The following is a 9,611-nucleotide window of genomic DNA, read 5'->3' on the forward strand; positions in this document are numbered from 1 at the left end:
AATCTTGTTTGGAGGAAAATCACATGTCTATTATCATTTTGTTGCATGTTGTAGTTGTCTTATTGTTTTTTTTCCATTTTCCATGCATTAATTATAGTTTGTGACCAAGTTTTGAAAGGTTTTGTAAATGTCTTCAAAGATACCTATCTACTGCTAGTTTTGGAGTTGTTTATCATGAAAGGGCTATAAGTCTTGTCTCCATTATGGAAATTCCATGGTCTTCTAGATTTCAAGGCTATAGAACCTAATGTATTATATTATATAATCAAGGGCCTTGAAGAGTGCAAAGAATTCTTTGACCAAGCCCTAGGTGAGCTAGGCAATGCTTGGCTAGGGACTATCAGCAAAGAAAGAGCTCTCGAGAGCAAAGCTTGAAGAATGAAGACTTTCCCTTCTAAGGGATTGAAGAGGGGTATGAGGAGGTTCTAACTTATGGAGGAGGAGTCTTGATGAATTGTGGAAGGTTTCTTAAAAGTGGGGATAGCAGGCAGCCAAGAAAACCCTACCAAACCCTCAATTTTGCTATTTTTGTTGTACAACCTGTACGTACCCTGAGACCCTAAAAATTCTTGAGCATGGGTCCTATGTATCAATTTTTCTTAAGGCTAGAGGTGTTGAAAATCTAAGAAAAAGGATATTTTGGCCTTAGAAATCCAAGTGGACGCCTAATTAGGGGCTCTCCTTGTAGGCCTTTTGTGAAGGAATCTTGAAATCGGGTACAAACCCATTGTTGTTATCCATTCAAGCATAGTACATGTGTTCCAATAAAACCTTAAGACATCATGGAAACCTTTGTTGGACTGGGGAGTGCTATGGTACCCTAAGAGACCTATAAAACCTTTGGAGGGATATTGTTCCTAGAAAAGTAAGGGAGTGATGCTGCAAGTTTGGATCAGTTAACCTAGTGAGGAGGTTGGGCAAGGTTAGGGGATGTTCTAAGTATAAATAGATCATATAGACCACATAGGTGTATAGAAAACACCAAGATCCACATATAATATACGAGGTTGCATGGGAATGGGGGTACTTGGGGTACTTAGGGTACAGGTATGGGTATAGGTACAGGTACAACTATTTTTTATAATAGGGGACAGGGGTTCTTGGGTATGTAAAACTTTATTTTTAATTATACCTTTATATTTATAGAAAACTTGAATTTATGAGTCATGATAATGATTTTTCAAATCAAGAACAGTGATAAAGTTTGCAAATATAATGTATTGTTTTCAGTTTCAAATTTGTTATATGTTTATAGCAATAATTTATGATAAACGTTTAGATGCATAACATAGAAGGCATGTTTAAACATGAACAAGAAGATCATAAATCATATGACAATGACATATTGCAAATGATAAATTTCTAGATTTACCATTGATCAAGTTTATTGTTGATCAATATTATATCAACGTTTCAAACTGATTAGGTATTGAATTAAGCTTGATAAACAAATAATAGAGAAGGAAAAATTTAAACATGAGCAAGATCATAAATCATATGACGATGACATATTGGAAATGATAAACTTATTCTTAAATAGTGATAAAGTTTATTGTTAATCAATATTCTATCAAAGTTTCAAACTGATTAGGTATTAATTAAGCTTGATAAACAACGAGCTGATACACAAACAAAAAACTAAAAAAAATAATCTGAAATATTAATCAAGGTCCTTAGCTATGATGCTCTCCATTGAGTACCCAATACTTGGGATACGTGTACTCAGTACTTGGTTACGTGGGTACGAGTACCAGGGGTGTGGGTACAAGTACCTATGCAACCTCATAATATATTATGATAACCAATAATGTCATACATGAATGGACATATAATATATTATGATAACCAATAATGTCATACATGAATGAACATATAATATATTATGTTAACCAATAATATCATACATGAAGGAATGCATAATATATTATGATAACCAATAATGTTGTACATGAACAAACATATCATATATTAGCCAATAATGTCATAAGTCTAATAATGTCATGCCTCAAATAAATGTCATACATCAAATATAAAATGTCATATATGCATCAAATGTATATCGAATATGTCCACTGACATAAAATCCAACATATATGTCCATTGATGCCTATACATGTATGTCTATCAACTATATCTTCCCCTTCCCATGAGGGGAAGGAAAGAAATCTCTAGAGGTCTTCGATCATCGTGTGGAGGGAGATGATGGCAATGATGGGGTCTTCCTAACACACTCGCTCGTCCTCTTGTTGAGGCTCTTCTCTAACTCGAGCTGATATAAATAAAGTAGATATGAATCAATAATTATTATACATTAAAATCAAATATTTGTACACAAAAAATTAATTATTTTCTTACTGCCATCATATAGTCACTCTGCAAGTCCACCTCGAAGGCTCATGGACGATTCGGTGTAACAAGACCCTACAACAATTCAATCAATATAATCACTTATAAATAACATTAGAAATTTTGATACTAACTATTATAAACAACAACTAAAACCAAGAAAATTCTTCCATACCTCAGTCAATGGCTGTGAACAAGCCATAGTTGCAGCCACTTCACGATCAACGGACTGCCGAAGATGAGGAGTCTATGTCAAGAGTTGCATGTCATACAATACATGTTACATGTAACATGAAACATGAAACAAATATAATCAAATGAATTAAATTAACATGAAACAAATGTACCTCTTTGTAGCTCATATCACTTCTAGGCTCGTAGTCCATAGTGAATGTTGACGATCCTGTAGAGAACTGATGCACATGCATAATTTTTTTTGTCAATCCTTCATATGATTTCTTAATAAATATTTATATATATTAATTTAAATGATTAAATTGATACATACCTCTGGACTCATCGACAGGATGAAAAATGGGGCCAGGGGATTGCTAGTAGGGTCGCCAACACTCTGACCCTAAATTTTGAACAATGTCAATACATGCTAATTAATTAGTCATTCACTATAAATATGAAATGTGATCAAATTAGTTTATTATAATTGTAATTTGCCTATGTGTCAATGCCAAATGTCTCATTTAGGAACTGATCAGTGACTAGCCCATCATCTGCACCATCTCCAACATGACTGCCAAATGTGCTTAAGGATCCACATGATGTGCACATGTGACCACAATGTGCAGAAGGCTCCTCCTCAACTAATGGACTTGTGCAATGAATGAGGGTATGTGTCAAGGAATTAATAGTCCCTAGAGTGTTGGCCTCTACATGTTCCTTCACAACTGAAGGAATAGTTACATGCTCACCTTGTAGCTTGACCACAGGTGCCCTAACTACATTAGGGTCATGACTTGCCCCCGACCTCTCAAATGATGACCCCCCACCTCTACCCTGAGATTCTAATATATCAAAATAATTAGGGATCTCCCCAAGGAAAAACTCACTATACAAATTCTTTAAGAAATACATTGGGACCTCGTGATTATTGCAAGGAGGGGCATCAAAAACCATCCACCATCTATCCCAAAAATTATTTCTAATACCATCATGTATGCACCAATGGATGGGGAACCATTTAGTTGTCTCTCTAATAGTATTTTGTTCACCGAGCTTTCTAAATAATGCACAAATTCTACCTTTTGGTACATCTTATTTTTACATCTTGATATGATAATTTGTTTGCATAATATCTTTTTTTTTCATCCCTCTTAACCTGCCAAATATCTAACCGACCACTAACAGAAGCTACATGGGTCATAATGGACTCGAGGGAGGATGCTGATTGAGCTCTCATTGAATTAATTTGTCCACAAGCTTTCAACCTACGAATGAGTGCTTCTAATTCATTTTTACCTCTTTCTATTTCATCTATTATGTTTTCTTGTGTGCCAAGAGGAGGTCTTCCAATCGGTGCAGGTTGCAAAATTTCTTATTCTTGTTGTGGAGGGTTTTGATTCTCATCTTGTTGAGGATTTTGGTTTGGATCTTGTTGAGGGTTTTGGGTTTGATCTTGTGGGGGATTTTTCGGTTCATTATTCACATTTCCTGATAAGAAATCAAATGCAATCTAAATAAATAAAACAAATTTAAAGAAAAATTGAAAAATAATACAAAATAATACAAAAAAATACAAAACAATGCAAAAATAAGGTTAGACAACACATGGCATGATCGTGATCATGATCTCGAACTTTGACGAAAAGGAGGCATATTGACGAGGCGGGTGGTGAAAATCTTCAATTTACTGTTTGCATACACGTTGTGAGGAGAGGAAGTTGGAAAATGAGGAAAAAATGAATGGGCTATAGGTTTGTAGCCTATTTATAATAATTTTGGATTTTAAAAAGTGTGTACACGCTATAGCGCATATGCCCTATAGCACGTATGCACTATTGAAAGTTAGAAAAAAAATGGGTGTCATCTTTTTGGCACCACAACTTGGTGTACTTAACCATGACAGATGTTTGGAAAAGCATCAGAACATCATGTCTTCTTAGGAGTAACTACTTTGGCTCTATAAGCTTTCATGACGTCAGTTACTTTGTCCAATTCTTCGACATTTGGAATGATGATGTTATAAGCTTGAACCATCCAGTAGTCATGCATCTCAGTCAGTTCATCTATTATGGAAACCCTCGATTGGAACTTCTCTAATTCTCTCCTTATGATTACGTCCATTGTTGAGAGTTTCTGGATCTTTGACATTTGCAAATTGAGTGGTGTAAGAATTTTCTTAAGACGATAATGCAATGCCAAAATCTAGAAGCACAAGAGATAACACAAGAGAGACGAGAGATGATCAAATGAGAATCTCAATAATGATAAAAAATAGTGAATTTTAGATGAATACATCATATAAGTGCCTTGTATATAAAGGCAATTGATATGTGTAGGAGTCATACAAGACATAAGCATAACAACTAAGCACATGTCCACCGAGAGTGGATTATCCTTCATTGTGCATGAATGTATGTGCAGCAATGAGAGGATAAGAATACAAAGGTGTATCTCATAAAGAGATGTAGCAAACAACATGTGCTCAATTGGTGTTCAAACTATTGTGTTATCAACATGACAACTCATATGAATATGCAAACTCTTAGGTGTCTACATGACAACTAATATGAATATGCATTAACCTAAGTAAACTTAAGTAAAGTGTGAATAGTAAATACTTATTTACACCAATAGCCCCCTTAAGTGAAACTTAGGGAAATGTACTTAAGCTCACAAAAGCTAGTTAATAATGCAAGATGGGTCTCAGATACTAAGCCATGTTAGGTACCCATGTACAAACTACAAGTGCAAAGGTTATGCAATACAATCTCTCATAAAGTAGAGAAAGAGGGAAGACAACATGGGAAACCCCCCTCCAAAAAGAGAGAGAAGTACAATAAAGGAAAATGAGAGAGAAGAAGACCACATGTGAGGAAAATAGACTGAGTAGCCCCCCCCCCCCACCCCAATGTAGAAAGTACACATGTGGTAGATTCTTCAGACTCGATGTAGAAACTCCTCCATGAGTGTAGACAATATTCCTCCCCTTAGGAAGAAAAAGAACCAAAGGTGTATCAATGAAGCCTCTCCCATCTATAGGAAGAAACCTCAAAATGTATGAAATCTCTAAAGCCTGCTCAAGTGTTCCCATGTCAATATTGAAAGGTGCCTCCTCCAAATCATGTGTGCTATGCCACTTTGCTAAAAATGATAAATCGGGATCAACTGAGGATGAATGTAGAATGTGTATTAGAGACTTGAGTATCTCCTTTGAAGATAAATTGACCTCCTCCAACTATTATATCAAGAGATCTACCTCATGTCAACCTCAAAAGATTGATCAAGTAGAGAATGAAGATGAGGGTCAACATGCTCCCTCACAACAACTGAAGAAGGATCATCTTCACCAAAGAGAGGATGAATGTCGCTCATAATATCTCCCAAATCTGCAATGTAGGACTCCACAAACAAACTGGAAATATCTGCCAAGTAGTCATCCCAAGTAACTAAGTTTGGAAGACAATGATGTTGATCTCATATTGGTTTTGACTAATGAGTTTCTACACACTTAAGCTATTTACTTAGTTCATGTCGAACAAATAGTACATGCCAAGCACAACATGTATATAATAGTGCATGTTGAGTTCATAGTGAGTGTTGAGTCACTCATGTGTCGAGCAGACAATGTATACCGAGTGATTTAGTAGCCGAGTAAGTAGAGCATGCCAAGTGATACAGATGTTGAGTCACATTATAGAGACCAGTATATGTCGAGCATTAGAGACTTTAGATGCCAAGTAAGACAGTTTTATCATAGTTGTTTGTAATGGCACAAACAACTATGTAGATCATTTTTGAGCTGACTTAAAGATTGAATTATGATATTTTGGAGATAAGGATGAATCTTAAGTTGGATTCCCAATGCATTACATGTAGTCAATTAGGTAAAGGGAAGGATTAAGTGACAAAATGGATGAATCATAGCTGTTGATTCTTACCTAACCCTAAGTCATCTAAGTCTTCTTAAGGAGGATAAACCCTAAACTTTCTAAGGTGTATGGAGTGAAGAGAGAAGTTTGCATGTCAAAAATAGAGCATTCATGGTGGCTAAGGAGTTATGATATGAGATTACATTATAGAATTAGTTAAAGGAGAACCGAGGAAAGGAAAAGTATATAGTAGTGAGACATCTAATCAAGAAGGATCAAGGGTAAATCAATATAGAGGTTATCTATCATCAAGCAACAAAGTGTTAACCACATGATCAATGCTAAGTCATTCTAACAGGTGAATCAATTAAATCTCTTAACAGAGTAGTCCTAATAGGCTATATTGAAATCCTCTATCAAGGTGCTTGCTTAATTGTGAGTTGAAGTCCTTTAAGAAGACACATTTTGTAAGCCTTTAACAAGGTATACCTTTCATAGGGTAGATCATGTCTCATGATCAAAATATTGTAACCTTCATTGGATACACTTTATTACTACAGTAGTGAAGATTTGTGGGTTTTGTCCCCACCCCAATTTTACCTTCTCATTGGAGGGTTTCATGATTTAGAAGTACATGCTTTACATGGTATTTTAGTTTACTTAGTGAATGTATGAGATGGATGTGTGGTGAATTCTTTTATGGGTCAAATTTTAAACTACCGATTCACACCCCCCCCCCCCCCCCCTGCCAGAAGTTTACCTTTCCTATTATAATTCCAACAATTGGTATCAAAGCCTTGTTCTAAAAAAGAGAAGCTTTGCAAGTTTGAGGAAAGATCTTAAAATGGAAGTCTACAAGTTGGGAAAGATCATTGAGAATTAGGGAATTGAAATACAACTCATTCTACATCAACTGGATGAAGTAAGAGAAGATCTAAAGAAATTTTTAAAGAGAAGGAAGGAAATTGATATTGAGGAGAATGACACACAATACAAAGAGATGGAAACTTCTAAGCTATTTGCTAGTGGAGACTCTAATGAATTTGATGTAGCAGTTGTAGATCTAATGGAAAAGAACAGGGCCCTAGCTAAAGAAGTCTGAAATCTCAAGTTAGATCAAGAATCACAAGCCATACTACTATGTGAGGTGTCTGAACAAAAGAAAAAAGCCATGGAAGAAAAAGCCATGATTGAAGAGGACAAAAGAATTTTGACCAGCAGACTGCAAGAGAAATCATTAGAGCTAACCAAGATTTCAAACATGTAATTGGATATTTTGAGTCAAATGATGAATGCCAAATATGAATTGAATGTCAAGGACATTGAGATAACAACATTGAAACTGCAAAATGAGCAATTGAAGAGTGACCTAAAAAGGGAAAAGGCTGAAATTTTTAATAAACCTAATGAAGCCATCAAATACTTTGAGCAATTATTGAGATCCCCAAGATCCAACAATGATACATGTGGACTAGGATACACAAGCATAGAAGAAGGAGAGTCATCCAAAAGTGCTAAATAAAGGAACAAAAAAGGTAAGAACTCTAAACCTATTTGTTATAATTGTGGTAAGAAAGGACATACTGCTAATATGTGCAGGTGCAAAACTATAAATCAAAATGTCAAGCATAAAAGCATGGTTCATTGTCATAAGTGCAATGAGCAAGGTCATCAAGCACATGAATGTAGAATTATGACTATGGAAACACAAAGATTTGAAGGATATTGTTACAATTGTCAGAAGTATGGACATAGACCTTTTGAGTACAAATCCAAATCCATGTGGTCATCAAACAAGCAAACAAAGGTAAAGAACAATGGAAACTCTTATAACTACGATTACAATACAAGGTATAGTTGTCATTATTGTCAAGAGTATGGACATGTTCTTGAGAATTTTATTAGGAAACACTTCATAAGTGACTATAAAAGGTGGTTGAGTCAAACCACATGTTTCAGCTATTTGAAGATTGGTCACATCAGTTGATATCATCGAACAAGGTCAAAGGCACCAAGTTTTGAGTTTGATAAGGGCAAAGGCAAGGTAGATGTTGAAAATGTCAAAAATAAAATGAACAAGACATGGAAGAAAAGGGAGGATTGCAACACTCCAAATGGAGAAGGGATCACTTCACCCAATGGGTCAGGTGATCACACCTCATCAAACTAAGCAATTAAGAGGTATGTGGGACTGATATTTAAAGGTTATATCATACATCAATTCCAAAAGGATTTAGTACTATAAAGATTACATAAGCATGAACAAAGATGCAAGATGTTATTAGGAATCAAAGAAAAATCTTTAAGTTTTTCATGTTATTGCCAAGCATGAAAAGTTTCCTATGAGTGCCAAGTGAAGTGATAGATGATGCCGAGCTAACAAAATAATTAGTTGATGCCAAGATTGTAATGGTTGCCAAATTAATAAAATACTAATGGATGTCGAGTGAGCCTAAAATTGGTTGATGTCGAGCTTACAGTTGTGTAAGCACTCAACATTAATTGCAGTACTCCAAAAGGATATTTGACTAATTTTTAGCTCATTTTACATCATTTTGAAATTGAGAAAGAGAAAGGAGAGCAAGAGGCAATCAAAAAATTCACCCAAAGTGATTGCAAAATATTTGAGCAACAATTCAACACCATTTCGTCAGATCTTGCAAGGTATTTATCAAGTACCGAGTTACACTGTTTATATTTTTGTAAACTCTAGTTTCGCATAATGGAATCTAGTTCAAAGGGTGCAGAGGGAAAGGAGGTTCTGAATTTTCAACTAGTTAGTAATGAGGTTAAATAGCTGATATTCAAGGCCATACTTGATATTGCTTATAAACAAGACCCCTCTGATGCATTATCCATGATACCACCAAATGTTTTAATGATTCAAGATGTTAGGAAATGTTACAACTATAAAATTGGAAGTATTGGTGATATAGAGATTAGGAAAACATATGATAGACTTTGTAAGAATGGTGTTTTAAGGGAGGAATACAAAATTGTAGAGAAGAAAGGGTTAACTTGTGCCCTAGATTTCCTAAATGTGTTCAAAACCAAATGGATGAGGATTGTATTCTACAGGATTGATGACAATTCAATATGGCTAGACAATGGACCTATCAAAATTACCAAAATGATAATCCATATGGTAACAGGGTATCCAACCCTAGATCAGCCTAGGAATTTGAAAAGTGATTCAAAAGAGGTTATTGAGAAGAATAC

The 9,611-nt window shown here is 35.2% G+C and overlaps 1 long non-coding RNA gene across 1 annotated transcript; it reads right to left on the bottom strand.

Moving 5' to 3' along the window:
* Positions 1–1,986: 1,986 nt before the first annotated feature.
* LOC149570637 (uncharacterized) lies at positions 1,987–2,745 on the bottom strand. The gene is made up of 4 exons (XR_016361812.1): positions 2,694–2,745; positions 2,522–2,593; positions 2,356–2,421; positions 1,987–2,269 (listed from the first exon to the last, which is right to left on the bottom strand). It is a non-coding gene; the product is annotated as an uncharacterized LOC149570637 (long non-coding RNA).
* Between the last annotated feature and the right edge of the window lie 6,866 nt (positions 2,746–9,611).

Source organism: Cupressus sempervirens, chromosome 3, assembly GCF_028749045.1.
Source record: "Cupressus sempervirens isolate cs-2001-9-10 chromosome 3, ASM2874904v1, whole genome shotgun sequence".
In the NCBI taxonomy this organism is placed as follows: Eukaryota; Viridiplantae; Streptophyta; class Pinopsida; order Cupressales; family Cupressaceae; genus Cupressus; species Cupressus sempervirens.